The following is a 25,812-nucleotide window of genomic DNA, read 5'->3' as shown; positions in this document are numbered from 1 at the left end:
CCCAGGGCGAATGGCAGGAGCAGCAGCCGGGGGGGGGCAGGGGAACCTGGCTCCAGCCCCACTGGAAGCAGCAGAGTGAGGAGCAGAACCCTAGAAGGGAAGACAGGCCCCAGAGGGAGGGAGAGCGAGGAGACTGGGCAGATCAGCCAAGAGAACCTTGGCCCAAGTAGCGGCTGACAAGGGGCTCCCCCTTCTCATCTGACCCCTTCACCCATCAAGCAACGGATGTTTCTTCCCCCTTCCCAGACCATGCACCTGGAAGAAGCAACTCCATGGGGAGAGGGTATTTAATTCTCAACCCCCTTGTCATTTCTTGGCCTAAGCTGAGGCTGCCACAAAAGGGGACAGTTAGTGCCAATTGTGATGACCTTGTAGACACAGATCCCAGAGGCCAATGAATGGTGGGAGAGAGATTCTCCATTACGCGTCACCCTCTCACTCAGCCTGCTGGTCCCCCCAAACTCTTTGCCAGGGCAGAGCATACGTTTGCTTTTTGCCATCTTTCCATTTTGTTTGTGGAAGCTGGAAACATCTAAGCCACCTCTTGGTAAATGATTTATTCACAAGCGGTTTTGTTTTGCTATTGTGAGAGTAAATCATGAGTCATTCACCACAAAACAAATTAAAAGACAACAAAACTGCACGTAGGAACAGTAAGCACTGAGGAATTCTGCCCAGTTCTCTGCCTCCAGGGAAGTTTGCCTCTAGCTGGCCTTACTCCAGTTACTCCTCTACTTTCTTCAGGCCTAGACATCACACAGGTTAAATATGGCTTAAGCAAGCCGGGGGAGCGAATTCATTCTCCCCCACTTTCTTAGTGAGGAGTACTCTGCTTTTCGAATAGTTGAGAGTTCCTAATTATTCCCTGGATAGTTCTGAGTGGTAGATGTCTCACTGTAACACTAACTTTATTAGCCCTTCATCACTACAGCTGAGATCCAGCAAACTCTGTGCACGCTGGGAGTTTGAGGAACCATGTCACACAGACCTGCTGGAGACACTTATATTGCCAACCGCAAATGTTCAAAAATCATTAGTCAGGTCTACCAAAAATCATGAGACTGGCTTTAAAATCATGGAGATTATATACAAATAATATGGTGTTCTTTTTATATGCCTTTTTGAGCCTTTAGGGTGCACTGGGGTCACATTTTGAAGCTCTCTCTACATCCATGAGGGCTGAAACTAACTTTTTCTATAAGACTGAAGGCTGACATCATTGCATACCCCACTTGACTCCAGGAGCTGGGGCTTTAAGGAAACAATAATTACCATGAGACTCAGGACAAAACCACAAGAGTTGGCAACACTGAATATTTATTACCATGAAAGTGAGTCTTTGGAACTTGTGCCAGATAATGTCACCTTTAGGACTTTGCCAGAAGTAGCAGAACCAGTTAGATCAGATGCCTATGAGTAACCAGGGAAACATGGGACAAGCCAGGAAGTGAAAGTCACTAAAAATGAATGGTCTGGAGAGATCCTATTGGGCAGAGGGGAGTGCGCAGGCTCCTAGAGATGCCTGGAAATGGAGGCTTCCCTGCACAGGCATAGGGACCTGTCAGCTCAGTTTCACTCTTTCTTCCCCGTCTCACAAGCTTTGGATTTGGATGGCTCCCCGTAGGCAAGCATATGAGGGAGGGGACAAGCTCCATCACTAAGGCTCCAGTCAGAGAATCTCAGACTGTCTTGCTGTGTTTCACCAGGAACTCAATGCTACAGGGAGAGCCCAGAGAGCCCCAGCCCTCCACAGCATGGCTCCCTGTCAGGCCTTGAGAGGGGGTGAAGCGCAGATTGCACTGCCTGGAGGTGCTGGGCCTTCGATCTCACCATTAGTCTGCCATGCTGTGTCACTGTGTCCCATACGCTTTTGCACCTTCTGTTAGCAGAGACCTGGTGCTGCCCTTATCTGTCTCCCTGGCTGGCTGAGAGAGTTAAGAGGAGTATGCTATGGCCAGTGGTAATGGCAGTAGTGCTGGATGTGAGGCTTGTGTGCATCTTCAGGCTGTGGTCCATAACCAGACCTCAGCATCCTAGAGAGGGAGATTTTCATGGAGCCAGAGGTAGAGCTGACTTGGATGCAATATGCTTCTCTTGCATAAAGAAATGGTTCCTGCTCCTGCCTTACATCTGGAGAATCACAAAGTTAACTGTATGGGGGTTCTCTTCCTAAGAGTGTTAGGGTAAAGTTGCGGGCGTGTCTGGGGTGCAGTTGATGGAGCTGTTTGATGCCAACACACTCAGAGCCAAGGTGAATGTTTCTCTCCACGTCCCCCATTTGATGCTGATTTGCCAGGTAACTGTACTGCCCAGTGGTAATGGTTTGATCTATCTTATGCTGACTGTAATTTAACATGCTATATGTAATGGTAGTAACTGCAGTTTTTGAGCCAGGTGCTCTGTGTGTGGTGTGTTTGGGTGACTGCTGGAGACTAGGAGGAGCTTAGAGCATGAATGCAGACAGCACCCAAGCTCTCCTGGGAAACCCTGAATACAGCTTCAGGTCTGTTCAGTTCAGCATGTTTGCAAAGCTGTAAATCTAGGGTGAACATATGTCCCATTTTGGCCGGGAGAGTCCCTTTTTTAAGCCCTGTCCCGGCCGTCCTGACGTTATTTTGCAAAAGCGTGCATTTGTCCCGTTTGCTCAGTTGCGTGGAGCAGGGCTCGGACGGGGCAGGAAGTCAGTAGCAGGAAGTCAAGAGAGCAGCGACGCCAGCCCCGCACAAGGAGGGAAGGAGGTTTGGGCTAGCCGCATGTGGTGTCCCGTTTTCCCTTTGGGAAATATAGTCACCCTATGTAAATCCTATTTTTACAAATTGAGCTCTCCAAATCCTCCCCCTCCATGGTGCGGGTGTGGCCCTGATTCAAATGGTATGTGCAGTGGTGGGATGGGGTAGAAGGCAGAGGGAAAAAATTTAGTTTCTGAGGATTGGTAAAAGAGCATGTCCATTCCGTAAGTAAGGTAGACACAAGATAAAGTAATGAAACATTCTGAGTTAGAGTCTGGATTTCTGATCCTTAGCACTATTGTCTTAGTACCTTGGTTTTGACTGGATTTTCTGGGTCCTGTGCTGATTGGCTGTTTGCTTCAATCCTCCCCTCTACCTCAGCTCCACCAATCCACACCTGTCCCTCTCACCCTCCTTCCCTTCAGTCTTCTTTCCATGTAGCTGATCCCCTCCTCAGTAACACCCCCCCACAAAAAAAATCATGGCACTACCATGCCATTTGCTACCATCCCTCAGCTGGTATGTTCTACCCCTTTCCCTGCCCTGTGTCTGTCTGGTCTATTTAGACTGTAGGCTCTTCAGGGCAGAGACCGTTTAGCACTCTGTATTTTTACAGCACAGAGATTGATGTGCGGGGTGCTTGATCTGCAAGGATACTCTGTCCCATTTGGGATTTGCCATGAGGGTGAGAATGATGATAGCACAATGGGACCCGTTCTGAGGTGGCCCATCGGCACTACTTTCATAAACACAATTGATAATAATTCCCAAATTATTCTATAATGGACATTTCTAAACAAATTAATAGTAAAACGAACACTATATAGGTCAGGTACTCAATACAAATTCCCAGCACTGCTACAGCTAGTTTGTTCCTATACTTCACTACTTAATTGGTTTTAATGTCAAAACTCAACATTTCAGTAAAATTTTAGCCAATGTTGTATTGAATTCACTAATAAATAATGAACCTAGCAAGCAAAACCAATCAACATGCAATCAATCTTAGCTCTGAAACACGCTCAGCAAAGAAAACTGCAGTCATAAGTACGCAAAGCAAACCAGGAATCTGCTACCAGAGGAGATCTGTGATCACGTGACAGTAGAAGTTCTGTCATGCACGAGATTTAGCCATACTCTAGGTCAGAGAAGTTGAATTAGATACTGTGAGAAAACTGCACGAGTTCTACCTTCACTGCAGCCTCTCCATGATACTCCCCAGTGGAACTGCACTGACAATACATTATGGAGATTTGCTATTAATAAACACGCTACTATTAATATTGGTGCAGTGCTCTAAGGCCTCAGCCATTTATTGGATGAGGCACTATACAAATGTACAGTAAACATCAGTCCCTGCCTCCCAGCGCCTACAACTTCAAAACAAGGCACAACAGAAGGCTGACTGAACAAACAGGCAGGGAATGTCAATGGGAGTTAGGCACCTAACTCATTTAGATGCTTTTGAAAATCCCACTAGGCACCTATCTACTTCTTTCGGTGCCTAAATACCTTTGTAATTCTGGCTCTAAACGCTTGCAATTTTTACCTTAAAACAGCTCCTTTGAAATATTTTTACTCATTTGCATTTTTGTGTCACCCTGTATCAGCCAAACAAAGCCACCTAGCACAACAAATATCCATACGTAGGTAAATTTGCACATTGGCTCCTTCAATAAGTAGGGCGGCCAGGTGCCTGGTTTTCAACCAGAAAGTCCAGTCGAAAAGGGGACCTGACAGTGTCTTATCAGTACTACTGATCAGATACCCAAAGTCCAGTTACTGCAGGTGGGGGAAGTGCCGGATCATCACCCACGCCAGCCCCTACTCAGCCGGGGCTGCCTCCTACCTGCATCGGGCAGCTGCAGCTCCCAGCCCCGGCTCTGCAGGTGAGTCCCTTCTGACCCAGGTTCAGGGGGAGTAGGGGGAAGCAGCAAGTGATGGGAGGAGGGGAAAAAAGAAGTGAATGGGGGCGGTGTCTTGGGGAAAGAGGTGGGTCAGAGGCAGGGAAGGGGTGGGGCCTCAGGGGGGAAGAGGCGGGACGGGAGGTTCAGGCACTTCTGCTGGAGTGTCCTTTTTTTTTTAAATATTACTAAGTTGGCAACCCTATCAACAGGCAGAATAGTGAAATGTTTCAGAAATTAACATATGTAGAAAACTGCTCAAGTCTCTGTCAGTGAAACCAATGGAGAAGGGAATGTAATTTATAATGCCACACTAGAAAAGGAGCTCTTATGTGACTGCGTCTACACGAGGGGATTTTAGGAAAGTACTATCATCAATTCAGCTGAAGCAGTGGTAGCGCTCAGGAAAGCCCGAGGGTAGACAGCACTATCTCTGCTTCTTGCATTTTTATTATCATGTTAACTAAACCTGCAGAAACGGAAATTAACAGTTTTCCAAGGATGTCTTCAAGAAAGTGCAGAATTAGATCCCAAAATGAGACTATACTGGCCATTCAGGGGAAAAAATAGTGATTGGCAGAGCTGACTGGAACATGGAACTTGTTGAAAACTCAAAAAATTGAGATCCTTTGGCTGAAAACCAAAAGTCTGGGAAAATCTAAACAAAATATTAAGTTTCACATCAGGACAACTCGAATCAAAATGTTTCAGTTTATTGACTGAACTCAAACATTTTATTTCAGGGCAATTTGACAATGAAGTGTGTGCGCCCGCATTGCCAGGGGCATTGTTGTTTGGATGCCTCCTGCTCCCATTCAGCTATCTGGGTTGGGCTCCCAGGCTGGACTCCATTTCCCTTGATGTACCATCATTCTGATGACATGTTGCAGAACATCATGGAAGTCACATGTTTGTGGTGCCTTGACGTCCTCCTGAACTGCCACAGAGCCTCATGGGAGTTGTAGTCTGGGAGTCTGGCCCAGAGCAGAGAACAGGCATGAGGTTCCCAAAGTACAGCTCCCATGAGGCTCTGTGGCAGTTCAGGAGGACATGGTTTAGTATCAGCCGAAATGCACCATTTTGATTTGGGAATGTTGGAATCGTTGGGTTCGCTCAAAAAGATCTACGTAAAATGTTTTGATCTTTCCAGATCGAAAGTTTCCGGTTTTGGCCAACACTTTTGCATTTTTTGGATGTTCAGTTTTTCAAGGAAAAGTCGGCCTTTTTCATGCGATGCAAACACTAATGCAAATATTAGCAACCATTAGAATTAGAACAAATCGGCAGCTGGTTCCATGGTAGCAGATGGGAGGCCATCCGGGGCTGAAGGAAAGAAGAATACAATAATGCAGCAGTTGTCTATAGCTCCCACTGTGCGCTTAGAGTGACGGGGAGGAGGGTGGGGAGGCAGGAGCTGGAGACAGCTGCCATCAAAGGCAGCTCTTCCCATATGGGGGACACTAGAGCTGGCTTGGTGTTTGGGGGAAAGGAGTCAGAGGAAGAGAATGGGGGAGCATGACTGAGCAGGGGGAAGAGAAGAAAGGGAAGTCGGTAGCAGGGATGGATGGGGCTGAGGAGACAGCTGGAGGGGGACCATAGGCAGGTGTCATCAGAGTCATTGGCGGAGGAGACTGGGTAACAGATGAGGAGGGGGTGGAGGAAAGTCATACTGTGTCTTGTCAAGGCTGAAGGTCAGCCAAATGGGGGCAAAGACTGGGGTGATGGGAGAGTGAATAAGAGATGGCGCTGGTAGGTGTAGGACAGTGACCCTCAGGGCCCAGTGAACCAGGGCGGGAGACTGATGCTCCCCCAACCCCACCAAACAAAGTTATCCCTCCCCCAACTGAACAAGGAGAATCCTTCTCCTTTGCCCACCAAATGGGGACAAGAGCCTGGCCCCTCTCCCAGCTGCCCAGTCAGACCGACCCCTCCAAGCATCTCTATGCGTCCCGTCCCTCCGAGAGCCAAACATCTTTACACTCTGGCTCTGGTGGCACCAGCCTTGTTTCCTGCCCAGCTGTTTACAAGTGAACTGAAATGCTCACTTGGTCTGCCAGCCATGGGGCCTCCTAGCACCACTGCATCTCCTCCCTAGATCAGGAAATAGCCCATGAGGAAATGCCAGGCTAGTGCAAAGACACCGTTACAATCACAGAGTTTGGCCTCTGTGGGCTAAGCTGCCATTTCAGTCCCTGTGCTGGGAAGCCTTGGCAAGGAGAGTAAGTGGCACTGCAGGGACGAAGTTGGAAGAATGCCATGGCTCAAACGTGGCCCCACACAGTGAGCACAGAAGTCTGGGGAGAACTAGATACCACCTGGCCCCGAGGACAGAGCACGCATTGGGGGCCCTTGGAAAAGAAAAAGGCAACTCAGAGAGAGCAGGAAGGGTGGGGAGAGGCGCATGAGAGCAAGAGAACAGTTACCAGGGAGCTTTTTCTCTGGGTCTCACTGGGAGAATGTCACTCCTTGTCCCTGCCTGCAAGTCAATGGAGCAGCAGCAGCAATCCAAGCAGGGTAAGCAGGGGACTCTGTAGCTGCAGACTCACTGGCTGTCCCACTTTGTACCTTCACATCTGTCTAAAAGGACTTGGTCAGGGAGAAAAGAGGAAATGACAAGCGGGAGTGGTCCCTATCTCCAGCACTTCCTTCTCCCAGTTGCACAAGACCTTATCTGTATCCTATTCTGCAGCTGTGTTTGCTGCTGGCCTGCTCATGTTCTCTGCAACATGGACAGCGTATTCACACACTGATGGCTGCACACAGGTTGCACTGTGTTTTACTCCTGTTCTCTAAGCTGTTCGGAAGCAGGTCAGAAATATCCTGTCGCTAGCGGTGTCCCCTCATGGGTACAAGGAGCATTAAGAGAGATGCAGCCATGACACAGAGCAGCGTGCGAACAGGGTGTGGGGCAAGAGACAGGCAACATTATTGCCTACATCTGGAGGCACTGGAAAATAAACAAGAACAAATGCTTCCAAATTCAGCTCTGCTGCTGCTCCAGCTGCACAACGTTCCCTGCAGCCTTGTGCCTCCGAATCCACTTGCAGGTAGGCAGCCATCCGGAAAGCACAGTAGCAGGGCAGGCATGGGTCTGCCTAGCACAGCAGAGCATGGGGAAATTGGGCAGCTGCCACAGAAAATTAAAAATTACCTGCCATGAACACAGTCTGAGAGGAAAGGGGCAAGTAGGGGAAATCAGACTGAGCACATAGTAATGCCAGACTGCATCAGACCCATGGTCCATGTACCCTGTCTCCAGCAGTGGCAGTACTGGATATTCCAGAGGAAAGTGTAAGGAATCTTGCACTAGGCAGATACAGGATTCTCTCCCTGTTCACTTTAGGGCACCTCCTAATCCCACATAGTTAGAGATTGGTTTAAGGCAAGAAGCATGAGGTTTAATAACTCCTCCAAAACTTGTTAGCATGAACTGGCTGAGATGATTTAGTTGGGGATTGGTCCTGCTTTGAGCAGGGGGTAGGACTAGATAACCTCCTGAGGTCCCTTCCAACCCTGATAGTCTACGATTCTGTGACAAATCTGGGTATTCTTGTTAGTCATATAACTGTCCAATCCGTTTTTGAAATGGTGGCTAGCTTACATATATTTTAAGCATTAAGTGTCAATATAGCAGTTATATAGCATGAATTAGCCTGTACCCTTGTTATAATCCTGTTCACATATGCTAAGTATCCCATAACACCTAGTATTAGCGGAGGCAAGCTTTGGCTTCAGTAGATAAGGAAATTGTCAGTATCAAGACATACAGTTGTTTCCTTATAGCAACAGAAAGGGAGTTACTCTCACAAATCTGTTTATACTGGTACTGGCCTAGGAAGTGTCTTCATGCCCCTTAGTATCTGGAATGCACGTACCCAGAACAAAGATAAGAGTGTGTCATGAACTGGAATGCATGGTGGGTTCAGAACAAAGATAAGAGGTACACTAAGGTACCAGAAAAACAAGATACAAAGTTAATTGGTTGACTCTAGTTTAAAATGACATATACGGTACCTTTTACTGGTAAACAAGTAGGGTATGAAAAGATGGCTTTAGAAGTGTAACTCTGGAGAGCAAACCTTCTGCATAAGATGAAAGTAACATCGCTGCACAGGACAGCTCCTCAGACACTGAAACCATATAGAACCGTTTTCCTGTGCCATATTAATAAACCCGACTGACACTGGTTATTTGGCCTCTGGAGTAAATTTTATAACGAACCAAAGTGTGGTCAAGCAACTGACTATACAATTTATCAACAGAGCAAACTTCCATGGACTTACCTAATTCTTTTTTGAACCCAGTTATACTTTTGGTGTTCACAACATCTCCTGGCAACAAGTTCCAAAACCTCCTCTATTGACACCTGAATCTGGGACAGTGCCTTAGATTTGTCACCTAAAAAGAATGGCTCAAGTGTGGGAATCTCCCTCACATCCTCTTCAGTGAAGACTGATGCAAAGAATCGTGTTAGCTCCTCTGAAATGGCTTTGTCTTCCTTCAGTGCTTCTTTAGCACCTCGATCATCCAGTGGCCCCACTGATTGTTAGGCAGGTTTCCTGCTTCTGATGTGCTCTTAAAAAAAAAAATTGCTGATCATTTTAGTCTTTTGCTAGTTGCTCTTCAAATTCTTTTTTGGCCTGCCTAATTATACTTTTACTCTTAACTTGCCAAAGTTTTTGCTCCTTTCTATTTTTCTCAGTAGGATTTAACTTCCAGTTTTCCAGAGATACCTTTTTGCCTCAAACACTCTGCTGTTTAGCCATGGTGGCATTTTTTTGGTCCTCTTACTGTGTGTTTGTTTTTTATTTGAGGTACACATTTAACTTAAGCCTCTATTTTGGTGTTATTTATTTTGGTGTTTCCATGCAGCTTGAAAGGATTTCACCCTTGTGACTGTTCCTTTTAATTTCTGTTTAATTAGCTTCCTCAAGTTTGTGTAGTTCCCCTTTTTGAAGTTAAATACTACTGTGGTGGATTTCTTTGGAATTTCCTCCCCTGCAAGGATGTTAAATTTAATTACATTATGGTCACTATTACCAAGATGTTCAACCATGTTCTATATCTTCATAAATGATCTGGAGGATGGCATGGATTGCACCCTCAGCAAGTTTGCAGATGACACTAAACTGGGAGGAGAGGTAGATACGCTGGAGGGTAGGGATAGAATACAGAGGGACATAGATAAATTAGAGGATTGGGCCAAAAGAAATCTGATGAGGTTCAACAAGGACAAGTGCAGAGTGTCCTGCACTTAGGACGGAAGAATCCCATGCACCGCCACAGTTTAGGGACCGAATGGCTAGGCAGCAGTTCTGCAGAAAAGGACCTAGGGGTTACAGTGGACGAGAAGCTGGATCTGAGTCAACAGTGTGCCCTTGTTGCCAAGAAGGCCAATGGCATTTTGGGATGTATAAGTAGGGGCATTGCCAGCAGATCAAGGGACGTGATCATTCCCCTCGATTCGACATTGGTGAGGCCTCATCTGGAGTACTGCTTCCAGTTTTGGGCCCCACACTACAAGAAGGATGTGGAAAAATTGGAAAACATCCAGTGGAGGGCAACAAAAATGATTAGGGGACTGGAACACATGATTTATGAGGAAAGACTGAGGGAACTGGGATTGTTTAGTCCGCAGAAGAGAAGAATGAGGGGGGATTTGATAGCTGCTTTCAACTACCTGAAAGGGGGTTCCAAAGAGGATGGATCTAGACTGTTTTCAGTGGTAGCAGATGACAGAACAAGGAGTAATGGTCTCAAGTTGCAGTGGGGGAGGTTTAGGTTGGATATTAGGAAAAACTTTTTCATTAGGAGGGTGGTGAAACACTGGAATGCGTTACCTAGGGAGGTGGTGGAATCTCCTTCCTTAGAAGTTTTTAAGGTCAGGCTTGACAAAGCCCTGGTTGGGATGATGTAGTTGGGGATTGGTCCTGCTTTGAGCAGGGGGTTGACTAGATGACCTCCTGAGGTCCCTTCCAACCCTAATATTCTATGTTAATCTCTTAGACCAGATCCTGTGCTCCATTTAGGACTAAATCAAGAATTGCCTCTTCCCTTGTCGGTTCCAAGACTAGCTGCTCCAAGAAGCAGTCATTGATGTTGTCTAGAAATTGCATCTCTAGATCCCATCTCTAGATCCCACCATCCTGAGGTGACATGTTCCCAGTTCATGGGTATAGTTGAAATCCCCCCATTATTACTGGATTTTCTGTTTTTATAGTCTTTGTAATCTCCATGAGTATTTCACAGTCACTGTCACCATCCTGATAAAGTGGTAGGTAGTATATTCCTACTGCTATACCCTTATTATTCAAGCATGGAATTTCTATCCATAGAGATTATCTGATACTGTTTGATTCATTTAAAATTTTTACTATATTTGGTTACATGCTTTCTTTCACATATAATGCACCAGCACAACCTACTCTGTCATTCCTATGTATTTTGTACCCCAGTATTATTGTGTTCCATTGATTATCATTGTTCCACCAAATTTGGCTGTTTCTCTTCAGTTCCTACCTATACTTTTTCAACTTCTATCCCCTCCTCTTTGCTAGGATATAGATCATTCCCTTTAAATCTTCCCCTAAAGGCTGTGTCTGTCTGAACCGTGTGCTCCTCTGCACCTATCAGCTTTCTCCCAGCCCTTAGTTGAAAAACTCCTCTATGACCTTTTTAATTTTACATGCCAGAAATCTGGTTAAATTTTGGTTAAGGTGGAGCCCATCCTTCCTGCATAGGTTCGTCCTTTCTCCAAAGGTTCCCCCGTTCTTAAGAAACCTGAATCCCCCCTCCCAATACCATTGTCTTGTCCAGACATTAAAACCTTGCAGTTCTACCTGTCTGCCCCTGCGCGTGGAACTGGAAGCTTTTCAGAGAATGCTACCATGGAGGTCCTGGACTTTAATTTCTTACCTAGCAGTCTAAATTTGGCCTCCAGGACTTCTCTCCTACCTTTTCCTATATTACTGGTACCTACCACAGTCACCAGCTTCTCCCCAGCAGTGCACATATGGCTATCTATGCGTCGAGAGGTCTGCAACCTTTGTACCCAGCAGGCAATTCACCATGCAGTTCTCCCAGTCATCACAAACGTCACTATCAAATTTCCAATGATTGAATCCCCCATTACTGTTACCTGGCTCTTTCTAATAACTGGGATTCCCTCCACCGGAGGGGTATTCCCATTCTCAATACAAGAAGATACCATGGCACCATCTGGAAGGAGGGTCCTAACTATGGGATCGTTTCTCTCTACTCCAGCTTGATGTTCTCCTTCCCCAAGGCTTTAATCCTCCTCAACAGCACAGAGGCAATCGGAGTGTGGGTGGAGTGGGGGAGGAGGGCATTTTCATGAAGGAGTAATTTCATGGAGTGTTCCCTTGTTCTTGTGTTATGAGACAGGGCACTCCCAAATAGGAGTAGGGAAATGATTTTACCTCTGAAATGAGAATTGGTGAGAACGATACTAGACTACTCTGTCCAGTTCTGGTGTCCACATTTTTAAAAGGATGTGAAAACATTGACAAGAGTGCGGAGAAGAACCAAAAGAAATATTTGAATGATGGGAAAATGCCTAACAGTGAGAGACTTCAAAAGTTTGGTCTGTTTAGCTTGTCAAAAAGATGATCAAGAGATGATTGGATGAAAGTGCAGAGGAACATCAGAGGAGCGAAAATACCAGGTAGTAAAGTTGTCTTTAATCTAGTGGAAACAGACGTAACAAGAACCAATGGCTGGAAGCTAAAGTTAGACTAATTCATATTAGAAATTAGGCACAAACTTTTAACACTGAGGGTGATTAACCACTGAAACACACTGCCACTGAAAGTGGTGAATTCTCCATATCTTTAAGTCTTCAGATTAAGACTGGATGCCTTTGTGGAAGGTGTTTTAACCACACATATGTTGCTGGCCTCAATACAGGAGTAACGGAATGAAATTCTCAATGTCTGTAATATACAGTTCAAAGGAAATGATATAATGGGCCCCTCTGCTTCAAAATCAATACAAAACAGATCTTTTTACACAACATGTAATTAGCCGGTAGAACTAATTGCCACAGGATGTTGCAGAGGCCAAACATTTTGCAAGATTAAAAAAAAAGAAAAAGAGTTAATGCAAACATAACATAGAAAGCAACTCTGAGCAGCACTGCTGCAGAAAACTACAAGCTCTGGCAACCATCTCTTGTGAGAGGGAAAAATAGCATGACCCCCTTCTCCCTGCCGCTCCATACAGCTCCATAACCCAGCGAACTCAGCCCCATATAGTGCCCCTGGCCCCTGCTGCTGTTAACCCGGCGTGCTCAGCCCCATATAGTGGCCCTGGCCCCGGCTGCTGTTAACCCGGTGAGCTTAGATCCATATAGTGCCCCTGGCCCCTGCTGCTGTTAACCCGGCGTGCTCAGCCCAATATAGTGCCCCTGGCTCCCTGCCACTCTGTCACAGTGAGGGGAGCACCATGCAGTGCCTCCCCTGCCCCTAGTTGTTCTGCCTCAGATTCAGCTGAGTTTTGTCCAGCCAGAATCAGCTGGCTCTCACTTCAGGCCAAAGAGCTGTGGAGCAGGTGCCATGCAAATCAGACCGTGCTGTGAAACAATGGGCAGATGATGTGCCATATGAGAGAGTCAGTCCCCTCTCCCCTCCCTTAGTCAAATCAAGGGAGTCATCTCCATCCGCCCGGAGTGCTCAGGGAAACGTGGAACCAGCTCAGGGGGAAGGGAACGAGTGGAATGTATGTACCAGCTGCCTGTGGCTGAGCTTGGCCTGGGAAATGGCAGGGGAAGAAGCTGGAACCTGCTAAGTGGCCTGTTCACCTCTCAGTCCTGAGGGCCCATTGTATGTCAGAAAAATCTGACACCTCCTTTTCCAAGGGGCCTACAGCAGTGAAATTCCCTGGATCACCCCCATCCCCTTCAACAGTAACCCACTGAGAGGCCCTGCCCCCTTCCCCTTGGCTGGGGTCCGCTGCAGAGATAAGTTTGTGAACGCAGGAAACAGAACTTTCCCAGGAGGAACAGGACCTGCCCTCTAATCCTGCAAGAGAGAAGAGACCATGGACCTCACAGTGCTCAGAACTAACTGAAACACTCAGCTCTTCAGCTTAGCTTTGCCTCAGGAAGGCCTCTACACACACGTCCACAGCCACACATGCACACACAACAACAAACCCCACTCCCACCCACATGCTCAAAACACCTGTGCACTCGCACCACACCCCTAGGTCCACCACACACCCATTCATTCACACACACAAAGATCAACAACACACTCACACGTACAAATATAACCACAACCTCCCTGCCACAAACAATCAAGCTCCGATGAGCTAGGTTGGAAGAATGTGAGAGATGTTTTATTGTTATTTCTGGTTTGGAATACATGGGAGGTGCTAAGATACTACACCAATGGCAGCTGCAGCTGAGGGTTTTTTTTACAGCTCTGTTTTGCATCTTCTCTGAAATCCTCTTACATGTTAGATTGGTTTGAAATTTGATAGGCCAGGTCATGGACCAGGGTAGACTTTTTTGGGGGGTGGGGGGAAGAGGATTTCAAGGCCATCTAGTCAAGGGGTGCCCAAGATATAGCATCCCAAAAATGAGTTCTTGTCAAAGGCTTTAAAGTCATCACCTACTTTTAGATAGGGAAAAAACAGATGGCAGGCAGTAGTTATATTTCTGGAGACATATATTCCTGGAATGCCTTCCGTGAGAGGTAGTGCATGGTACCAAACCAAGGTCTAACGGCTGAAATAGTAAAAAGTTTGTAGACCATATTTTTGAAATATGGAGTGGTGCAGCTCAGGTAGGGTGACCAGATATCCCAATTTTATAAGGACAGTCCCGATATTTAGGGCTTTGTCTTATATAGGTGCCTATTACTCCCCACCCCCGTCCTGATTATTCACCCCTGCTGTCTGGTCACCCTAAGCTTAGGGTTAGGTAACTATTAAGAGATGACTGGTGCTCTGAGCCAGAGAGCATTCCCCAGCAAAATCCCCTTCAGACTGGATGAAGTTGCACTGGGCTGTGAGCCAAGAGCTCTGGACTAACATCTGTCACTCACAGGTGCCAACTTTATCATTTCCCCTGGGGTGCTCGACCCCTACTACCTCCCCACTCCACCCCTTTCCCCAAAGCCCCACCCCTACCTTGCCCTTTCCCACCCCTGCTCTGCCCCCTTCCCCCAGTGCCTCCTGAATGCTGCTGAACAATTGATCATGGCACAGGGGAGGCACTGGGAGGGAGGGGGAGGAGCTGTTTGGCGGGGCTGCTGGTGGGTGCTGAGCACCCACTGTTTTTTTCCTGTGGGTGCTCCAGTCCTGGGGCACGGAATCGTCACCTATGCTGTCACTGACCATTGTTAGTATTTCTCTGCAGTTCATAACCCATATTGTGCACCCAGGCCTCCTCCCCGTGACCTGGAGGAAGCAGCTGCTATCATTCCCCCAGCTTACAGCAAAGGTAACTGAGAGATTTGCATGGTACCTTTTCTGGCAGAGTTGAGAATAGAGCCCAGACATCCAATAGCAAAGATCCAACTCTCATCTGTTTTGCCACAAATAGGCCCAGTCTATGTGCTTACTTAGTCTGTCTGCAACCACTGATCTTTCATCCGGAGCCAGATCCCAGGAACCCCAATTCCCCAAATCCTACAGGTGTCTAGCGACACTTTACCCCACTGGCAAAGTGCGTATAAGCTTATGGACGAGAGGGCACCTGAAGGCCCCTTGTTTAAACCCTCCTGTTGAACTAGCTGGAGGTGATTACAGCTCTAAATCATGCAGGTTTTGCTGAGTTAAGGTTGTGCAGCTGAGTTTCTGCTAAAACCAGATTTGCATCCTCTCTACAATATACAAAACAATCAAATCTGCTGGAGAATTGGTAGCTTGAGGCCTGATAGGGTCTGTCTACACTGCCATTCGACAGCTGACTCGGGCTTGCAGGGCTCGGGCTGCGGGGTTGCTTAACTGCAGTGTAGACGTTGCCTGAGTTCTGGGAACCCTCCTCCCTTGCAGGATCCTAGAGCCTGGGCTCCAGCAGGAGCATGAATGTCTACACTGCAGTTAAACAGCCCCTTTGCCCGAGCCCCACGAACCCAAGTCAGCTGGCCTGGGCCAGCCATGGGTATTTAATTGCAGTGTAGACATACCAGAAAGGCTCCAAAAGGTCACAGCAGGCAGAACCAGGCCTAAACATGAAATCCTCCTACAACAAAACCAATGCTTAGTCACACTGCTGCTTGGAAAGACTAGATCAAATTTCCACACTTGTCTATGGTCTCAGCTGCATACCCACCTCTGCAAAGCACTATGAGGCATACAGATGAATTTGCCTACCAAATACTTAACACACGATGGAATTTCTGTGCAGTGAATGGGAAAGGGAGGAGAAAGGATGGTCCTCAGGCAATGAACAACCACCTGTAGCATTGGGCTAGTAATTTAACCCAGAATATTTGGCAGTGGCCATTAATTTTGGCAATTATCTATCTGTGTCTCCATTTCCCCTTCCTAAATGAGAGCTGATAATACAATACTCATAAAAATACTCATAGAGCCATAGAGTTTAAGGCCAAAAGGGAGCATGAGATAATCTAGTCTGACTTCCTGTATAACACAGACCACCAAGCACCCGCACACTAAACCCAACAACCAAAATTACACCAAGGTATGGCAGGCAAAGGAGACTAGACTATCGTACTACAGGTGAATAGGAGGGTGTAACACAGAGGCACCTTGGCAAAGGGTTCCCGGTTCTTTGGGAACAACTCTCACCTCAGACTTGACAAATTCAGTACACCAAACACATGTCTAACAGGACATTTAACCATAAAGAGTGACAGTCCACTAGCGGCTAGGGATCGCCCTTGGTTGTTAACAAGGAGGCAGGGCTGACTAAGGACAGAAGGGCATAAAAGTCAGACGCAAGCAACAAGAAGTGCTAGCAAACAGGGAGTCTGAGAGACAGGCTGTAGAAGGAAGAAAGAATAAAATCAGTGTGGTTCGGAAAGGCCGCATCACCACTGCAGCTGTGTCCAGATAGAGAACCAGACCTGGGACACCCCTGCCCAGGTTCTGGTGTGGATTTGCAGAGCCTGTGGCCTTCATTTCCCCATCATAGAGAGCCAGGCTGGGGAGACCATCCAGTGTGAGAAGGGCTTGCTGGTAGAGTCTCCCAGGAAGGAGGTGGGAGAGCTACAGGAGGAGGTGGCCAGGCAGAGGGGCATCCATGCACATGAGGCTTTCACTGAAAACATGCATATGGAGGCCTCCAAGGAAGCTATCTAGCTGGAGAGGACTGCAGTAGCACCACCAGAACAGGAGGAAATGGCTCCTTCACAGAGAGGAAGCTAGCTGCTGGTTACTTTGGGCAGCAGGGAACGTTCCACCCCTGCTCCCAACCCACCATCCACAGAGCTAAAAACCGGAGTGCTGCCCTGGCACTAAAGGCTAAGTGGAGGAGAAGAAGCCATGTACCCCCAAGGCTGGGAGGGTCATGGCCACCACCACCCAAGAGGACACGAAGGTGGTGATGGTCAGTGACTCCCTTCTAAGGGGGATCGAAGCATTCATCTGCCGGCCTGACCTGGCATCCCAGGAGGTGTGCTGCCTGCCCAGGGCACATAGCGGACACATTACAGAAGGACTGCCGAGGCTAATCTGGCCTTCTAACTACTACCCCATGCTGTCCATCCCCATCCGTCCATCTGTGAGGTATGACCATGAGCAGATCATGTGACTACCGGGCTCTGGGTGTAAGAGTGAAGGAGCTGGGGGTGCAGGTGGTGTTCTCATCCATCCTTCTAGTCAAGGGTAGGGGCCCAGGTAGAGACCGACACCCTGGAGGTGAATGCACAGCTGTGCAGATGGTGTCACCAGAAGAACTTTCACTTCCTTGACCATGGAACGTTGTTCCGAGACGAAGGACTGCTGAGTGGAGATGGGGTCCACCTTTCAAGGAAAGGGAAGAATATCTTCAGACATAGGCAGGCTAACCTAGTGAGGCAGGCTTTAAACTAGGTTCAATGGGGGCAGGAGACAAAAGCCCACAGATAAGTCCAAAACAAAGAGCTGGGTGAAGGGTTGGCCTCTGGGGGGAACATGGGCAATTACAGTAGGGACAAAGGAGAGATAAGCGAATACAGAGGGGAAATCTAACAAACACCCCAGATGTCTGTATACTAATGCAAGAAGAATGGGGAATAAACAGGAGGAACTAGAAATTCTAGTAAATAATCACAACTAGGACACAATTGGCATCACAGATTTGGTAGGATAATTCACAGGACTGGAATATTGGTGTAGAAGGGCACAGCTTGTTCAGGAAGAGCAGCAGGGGAAAAAAGGGAGGCGGTGTTTGTTGCCTTGTATATCAAAGGTGTATACACTTACACTGAGGCCGAGACAGAAGTGGAGACAGACCTGTTGAAAGTCTGGGTCAGGATAAAAGGGGTAAAACCCAAGGGTGATGTCAAGGTAGGTCTTCTGTAGACCCCTACTAGGAAGAAGAGGCAGATGAGGGTTTTTTTAAACTAATAAAATCATCCAGGATGCAGGACTCAGTAGTGATGTGGGACTTGAATTACCCAGACATCTGTTGGGAAAATAATATGGCAGGGCACAGATCATCCAACAAGTTCTTGGAATGCATTGGAGACCACTTTTTCATTACAGAAGGTAGAGAACGTGACTGGGGAGAGGCTGTTCTAGAATCATAGAACCATAGGGTTAGAAGGGACTGTAATGGTCATCAAGCCTAAGCCCCTGCCAAGACGCAGGATTTGTTGCGACTAAACCATCCAAGGCAGATAGCTCCAGCTTCCTTATGAAAACCTCCAGTGAAGGAGCTTCCACAACCTCCCTAGGCGTCTGTACCATTGTCCTACTGTTCTTACAGTTACAAAGCTTTTCCTGAAATTTAATCTAAATGTGCTATGCTGTAGTCCTGCCCTCAGTGGCAAAAAAGAATAACTTTTCTCCATCTTTTTTGTGGCAGGTTTTCAAGTATTTGAAGACTCCTTTCATGTTCCCCCTTAATCTCCTCTTTTTGAAACTAAACATACCCAGCTCCTTCAGTCTTTGCTCATATGGCGTGCATTCCATCCCTCTGATCATCTTTGTTGCTCGCTTCTGGATCCTTTCCAGTTTCTCTACATTCTTTCTATACATTGGTGACCAAAATCGGACATACTACTCCAGCTGAGGCCTAACCAGTACTGAGTAGTGATACTATCATCTCCCATGACTTGCAAGCTATACCTCTGTTAAAACAACCTAAAATTGCATTTGCTTTTTTTGCAACAGCATTGCGTTGCTGACTCATGTTGAGGTTGTGATCCACCACAACTCCCAGAGCCTTCTTAAAAATGCTGCTGCCAAGCCAGTTCTCCCCCATTCTGATTAGGTGCATTTGCTTTTTCTTCCCTAAGTGTAGCACCTGACATTTGTCTTTGTTGAATTTCATTATGTTGTCTATAGCCCAGTTCTCCAATTTATCAAGATCCCTCTGAATTATAGCTCTATCCTCCGAAGTGTTGACAACCCCCCTAGATTTGAGTCATCTACCAATTTGATCAGTGTGCTCTCTAGACCTACATCCAGGTCATTAATAAAGATGTTAAATAGCACTGGACCAGAACAGATCCCTGTGGAACCCCACTTGAGACCTCCCTCCAATCCAACATCATTCCATTACTAGTTACTCTTTGTGGTTGTTTAACCAATGTATCTACTTAATGGTAGTTCTGCCAAGCCCCCATTTCTCCAGCTTACTTATCAGAATGTCATGTAGGACTGTGTCAAAAGCCTTGTCCACCACATTCCCCCTATACACCAATCCAGTTACCCTGTCAAAGAAGAAATCAAGCTGGTTTGGCACAATTTGTTCTTGGTAAATCCATGCTGGCTGCTAATGATCTCCCCTCATGCTTCAAGTGTTTGCAGATTGAATGTTTTATACATTGCTCTAGTAGCTTCCCAGGTATCTAGATCTGATTCTGACAAACAGGGAGAAACTGGTTGAGAATTTGAAAGTGAAAGACTGCTTAGGTGAAAGTGATCATGAAATGATGGAGTTCACGATTCTAAGGAACGGTAGGAGGAAAAACAGCAGAGGAAAGACAATGGACGTCAAGAAGGCAGATGGTAGAAAACTCAGAGAATTGGTAGGTAGAATCCCATAGAAAGCAGGTCTAAGGGGAAAAAAAAGTTCAGTTTTTTAAAGAGACATTATTAAGTGCACATGAGCAAACTATCCTGATGCCGAGGAAGTTTGGTACAAGCCTACCCTGGCTTAACCAGGAGATCAACAACCTGAAACTCAAAAAAAGAGTCATACAAAAAGTGGGAACTAGATTGAATTATGAAGGATGAATATAAAAAACAACACAAGTATGTAGGGACAAAATTAGAAAGTCCAAGGCACAAAATGAGATTAAACTAGCTAGGGACTAAAGGGTTACAAGAAAACATTTTACAAATACCTTAGAAGCAAGAGGAAGACGGGGTAGGCCCCATTACTCAATGAGGAGGGAAAGACAATAACAGAAAATGCAGCAGTGGCCAAAATGTTAAATGCCTTTTTTGTTTGTTTTCCCCCAAAAGTTAGCAGTGATTGAACAACTAAGATAGTGAACATCAGTGTAAATGAGATAGGATCTGAGACTAAAATAGGAAAAGAACAAGTTAAGAATTACTTAGACAAGTTGGATATCTTCAAATAGGCAGGGCCTGATTAAACACATCCTCAAATACTTAAGGAACTAGCTGAAGAAATGTCTGAGCCATTAGCAATGAGCTTTGAGAACACACGGAGGATGGGAGAGATCCCGAAGGATGGGAAAAGGGCAAATAATATTCCCCTATCTATAAAAAGGGGAATAAGGACAACCTAGGGAATTATAAACCAGTCATCTTAATTTCAGTATTCAGAAAAATAATGGAGCAAAGAATCAAGCAATCAATTTACAAACACCTAGAAGAAAATAAGGTGACAAGTAACAGCCAACATGGATTTGTTAAGAACCAATCAAGTCAAATCAATCCAGTATCCTTCTTCAACAGAGTAACAAGCCTTGTGGATGGGGAGAAGCAGCAGATGCAGTATATCTTGACTTTAGTAAGTCTTTTGATACTGTCTCACATGACCTTCTCATAAATAAACTAAAGACATAAAGTCTACACAAGCCTACTATAAAGAGGGTGCAGAACTGGTTTGAAAATGGAAGGGCATAGCGGGTGGGGTCCCACAGGCATCTGCCCTGGGTCTGATTCTATTCAATATCTTCATAATAATGAGTTTGATAATGGCATAGAGAGTACACTTATAAATTTTGCAGATGATACCACCCTGGGAGGGGTCACAAGCGCTTTGGAGGACAGGATTAGAATTCAAAACAATCTTAAACTGGAGAAATGGTATGAAATTCAATAAGGACAAATGCAAAGTACTATTCTTAGGAAGGAATAATCAATTGCACAAATATAAAATGGGAAATGACTGCCTAGGAAGGAGTACTAGAGAAACAAGGTGGGTGAGGTAATATCGTTTATTGGACCAGCATCTATTGATAAGAGAGACAAACTTTCAAGCCACAAAGAGCTCTTCTTCAGGTCAGTTCCTTCAGGTTGGAAGAAGTACAGCAGAAATGGATCTGCGGGTTATGATCACAATCCTAAAATGAGTCAACAATGTAATACTGTTGCTAAAAAGTTCTGAACATCAGTCTGGGATGTATTAGCAGGAGTGTTGTAAATAAGACACAAGACATAATTCTTCCACTCTACTCAGCACTGATAAGACCTCAATTGGAGCACTGTGTCCAGTTCTGGGCACGATACTTCAGGAAAGATGTGAACAATTTGGAGGAAGTCTGGAGAAGAGCAACAAAAATGATTAAAGGTCTAGGAAAGACTGAAAAAAAATGGGTTTATTTAGTCTGGATAAGAGTAGACTGAGGGAGGGACATGATAATAGTCCTCAAGAATGTAAAAATCTGTTTTAAAGAGGAGGGTGATAAATTGTTCTCCTTGACCACTGAGGACAGAACAAGAACAAATGGGCTTAAATTGCAGCAAGGGAGATTTAGGGTAGACATTAGGAAAAACTTCTCAACTGTCAGGTTAGTTAAGCACTGGAACAAATTACCTAGGAATCTCCACCTTTGGAGGTGTCTAAGAAGAGGTTAGACAAATATCTGTCAGGGATGGTCTAGATAATACCTAGTCCTGCCTCAGTGCAGGGGAATGGACTAGATGACCTGTCAAGGTCCTTCCAGCCCTACATTTCGATGATTCTGTGGAAGACTAACATGGGAGTGCCTGAGGGGACCCTAATGAATGTTGTACAGTCTGACCTGTTGGAGATTGATAAAGAGTTTATCAAAGATGCCAAGGTGAATGGCAAAGTGTGCCAAGGTTGGAGGGATACTGGTGCCCAGATTTCACTGGTCAGAAAATACGTGGTTATGGAAACAGTGATGCCCCAGGGGAAAATGTAAAATTCCTTGCATTGGGAAAATTTGAAACCACTGTTCCCTGAGTTCAAGTAGAGTTGGTGTGGGAAGGTTTAAAAGGTATTTAACTGCTGGAATACTGGATAGCGTTCCAGCATATATAATATGGTACCGATCTCTTGTCTCTGTGTAAAGCTGTTAATATTATAACTCGCAGGAAGAAGAAGTGTGACTCCTGAGTCCCCAGCCATGGACCCTGTAGAGGGTGGGGCAACCACTGTTCCCTTAGCAGCACGCAGTAACACCCATGTCTTCAGAGCAGAGAGCTGAGAAATCAGCTTCTTTGGCTGAGAGCTCTGGGTCTGAGCACAAACCCAGCAATGTTTGCTTCAGAGCGAGATGCTGGCCCTTCTCTAGGAGGCATAAGGGAGGCTATTGGCAGAGATGCCCCAAATAAGGAAAGCAGGGGTAAGTTCTTTATGCAGGAGGGCAGGCTACACAGGGAAGCCCAGGTGGGTAAGAATAGGAGCCTGGGGGCACCCTGCAGACAGCTTGTGGTGCTCAAAAGGTATCGTGCAGAGCTATTAAGGTTAGCGCAAGATGGCCCATTTGGGGAAGGGAAGAACTTTTGAAAGGCTTAAGAAAAACATTTATTGTCCTCATATTCTTGATGAGGCAAAGGAGTATTGTAGGGCATGTGACTTACGTCAGAAGAGGAAGGAACCCAACTGTCTCCGCAAGGCTCCTTTCCAGCCTTTACCTGTGATTAAAGAAGCATTCCACGGGGTTGCCATGGATATCATAGGGCCATTTTCTAGGCCGTCCAAAAATGGGAAAAATTAGCAGAGGTTGAATTTGCAACCAGACATCCTGAGACAGTTGGAGCTGCACTGTTCGCTATATTCAGCAGAGTGGGTTTTGCAAAAGAAATCCTATCAGATAGAGGGTCAAACTGTATACCCCTATGTGGTGGGGTGGCTGTCCTATCCCTATGAGAGATAGGGCTAGAGTAGGTCACAGCAGCTGTGCAGAAGGGCTGCCAATCAGGAAAAGGCCTACTGGGAGCCAATCAGGGCCAGTATTACAGCCAGCCAATCAGGGCTAGGCTAGGCCCTATATAAAGGCTGCCCAGGAAGGGAGCAGGTAGTCTGTTCCAGACCTTTGTGGCCGGGAGGTCTGTTTCCTGAGCAGGAGATGGCCCAGGCCCAGGCCCAGGCCCAGGCCCAGGCCCAGGCCCAGGCCCAGGCCCTGATAGAAAGGGCCTAGAGGGTGTGAAGGGCCAGAGGGGAAGTGGCCCAGGGACAGTTAGACAAGGGAAGAGAAGGAGGGCAGGGAGGCTACCACTAGAGGGTCCCTGGGTCGGGACCCAGAGTAGTGGGTGGGCCTGAGTCCCCCCCTTCCTCCTTGTACAGCACCTGGCCATGGAAGGGTGGCTATGACAGAATGCAACCAGCCCTTGAACAGAGGGGCTAGACTTGAGGGGTTGTGGTTGGCCACTGCGGCAGGAGTGAACTGGAAAGGCTGCTGTTAAACACACACACGCACCCCGGAAGGGGGCGAGTGTGGACTTAGGGGCACCGCCGGAGGGCAGTGTGGGATGGGTGGGACACCACCGGCTGGGGCGCTCTGCATGAACTGAGCTAATTCCCAGAGTGAACAGCAGGAGGCGCTGCGGTGCTGAGTCCCAACCCAGTCACATCCTAATATTTAGTCAACCGAGGAAGAAGCATGGGGTAAAACAATTAGTCTGCCTCTTACCACCCCCAGACAAACAAACAGTCTATGGAAAGGTTCGCTAGGACTCTCAAGTCCAATGCTAAGAATATACATGGACAAAACAGCTGGAGATTGGGATGAGTTATTGCCTTAGCTATTATTTGCTTACAGGGAAGTATCCCAAGAATCCACAGGGTTTGCCCGGTTTGACCTCCTTTATGGGAGACAGGGCAGAGGCCCCCTAGATCTTGTTAGGGACTCCTAGAAGAGTGCCCTGAACCAGAGGGGGAGCCCATAGCTGAATACGTAACCAAGTTCAGAGATTTAAAATTCATGATGGATGTAGGACAGCAAAATCCAGGCTTCACAAGAAGAGTGGTACAACAGAAATACCTGTGAACGAGCTTTTGATGTGGGAGGCTTGGTACTGATGTTACTCCCAGTAAAGCAGCACGAGATGCAAAATTCTGGGGAAGGACCTTTGGAGGCTGTGGAGCAGGTTAATGAAGTTACTTATAATGTGCAGAAGCCCCTCAGGGAGGTTGCCCTATAGACTGTTCCCATACATAGACTAAAAGCTTATCACAACTGTGAGGCTGTTGAGAGTATGATATGTTGTAAAGAGGAGGATTGCATCACAGCCTCTCTAATAGATTTGGTGGGGGAGAGCTACGGGGAGAACATTGATATATGTGAAGGGTTAACATCAAGGGAAAGATTAGAAATCATGGCTGTGTTGAAACACCACCAGCAGGTGTTTTCATGCAATTATAGAGCCTAGTAGCCCCATGGCATCCCCAGTTGTCATGGTCCCCTGAAAAGGATGGACCTATAAGACTCTGGGTTGACTACAGAAAACTTAATGCTGTCACAGTACCTGTGCCTTACCCTATGCCAAGGACTCTGACTATGAAGACACGCTAGACTTATGAAGCAGTGCAAAATTCCCAAGCTCTTTGGCCCTTACCAGGAGATACTAGGAAATTAACCAGATGTTATGTGGACTACAGGAGCTCACACACGTATGTAGATGAGAACATCATTCTTATCCACACTTGGCAAGGCCACAAAAATCATGTGGGCATTGTGTTGCAAACACTCACAAGATGCAGGTTTGCTGGCTCAGGTATCAAAATGCAAAATAGGAGCAGCTAAAAGTCCCTTATTTTGGTCATTGGATCGGGGATGCAAATTCATCCTGATCCCCTAAAAGTAGAATCTATTATCAACTGGCCTATACCCCAAAGTAGTATCACAGATTTGTAGAAGGTTTTAGTGATATCATATCAGTTATCACAGAGCTCTGTAAAAAGAATAAACTAGACAAAGTGGTTTGGTCTGAGACCTGTCAAAAGGGCTTTGATAAAATAAAAGAGGTCTTGTCCAAAAAGTAAGTTATGGCCAGTCCTGATTTTAATAAAGTGTTTGAGTTGTGAACAGATGTGAGGACAGTTCTGATACCAGCAGGGGAGAGCAACCGCACTGCATTCTTAAGCAAAATATTGACCAACACTGAATACAATTATTCTGTCATAGAGGTGGAGTGCTATGTGATTGTGTGAGTAGTCAAACGGTGAAAATGTTACCCGTTCAACAGAATTGTAGGGTGTTAACAGATCACTCTCCATTGGTGTGGTTTCACAGGACTAAAGGTACCAACTCTAGGCAGTTGTGCTGGAGCATAGTGCTGCAGGAAAACGAGATTGTGCACATCAAGGGGAAAGAAAACATAGTAGGAATTGTCCTGTCCAGAAAAGAGCCCAGAACGGATGCCTGCAGAATAGCCAGTGGCTAGCCCGACTGTGTCAATGTCTGGGGGAGCCATGACACAGCAACTCTTGACAAAGGTCCCCTGTTCTTTGCAAACAACTCTTTTCTCAGACCTGACAAACTCACTACACCAAACATGTCTTATGGGATACTTATCAATAAAGAGTAATATGTAAAGGTATCTACAGAAAACTCATAACTCATCAAGATTCATACAGCAGGCAGGAGAGTGTCCTG

At 46.4% G+C, this 25,812-nt stretch overlaps 1 protein-coding gene and 1 long non-coding RNA gene across 8 annotated transcripts in view; one reads left to right on the top strand and one right to left on the bottom strand.

The window, feature by feature from the left end:
* Positions 1-25,812, bottom strand: part of TOR4A (torsin family 4 member A) — a 37,336-nt gene that overhangs the window by 8,649 nt on the left and 2,875 nt on the right. The window contains exons 2-5 of one of the 7 annotated variants that reach the window (XM_043498674.1): positions 25,392-25,492; positions 24,199-24,293; positions 14,270-14,381; positions 8,917-9,206 (exon numbers count right to left, since the gene is read on the bottom strand). The exons of 1 other annotated variant lie outside the window; for it this stretch is intronic. The gene's annotated coding sequence lies outside the window, so the exon portion shown is untranslated. Of the gene's footprint in view, positions 1-7,056; positions 8,483-8,916; positions 9,207-14,269; positions 14,382-24,198; positions 24,294-25,391; positions 25,493-25,812 lie in introns of those variants that run through there. 5 more of the 7 variants (XM_043498675.1, XM_043498672.1, XM_043498671.1 and 2 more) reach the window with 5 other exon arrangements.
* LOC122456869 lies at positions 15,699-25,509 on the top strand. Its single transcript, XR_006275998.1, has 3 exons — positions 15,699-17,692; positions 21,165-21,168; positions 25,499-25,509. It is a non-coding gene; the product is annotated as an uncharacterized LOC122456869 (long non-coding RNA).

Source organism: Dermochelys coriacea, chromosome 16 (assembly GCF_009764565.3).
Source record: "Dermochelys coriacea isolate rDerCor1 chromosome 16, rDerCor1.pri.v4, whole genome shotgun sequence".
Taxonomy (NCBI): Eukaryota; Metazoa; Chordata; order Testudines; family Dermochelyidae; genus Dermochelys; species Dermochelys coriacea.
The sequence above is the reverse complement of the archived record's forward strand: the minus strand, read 5'-3'. Positions and strand labels throughout refer to the sequence as shown.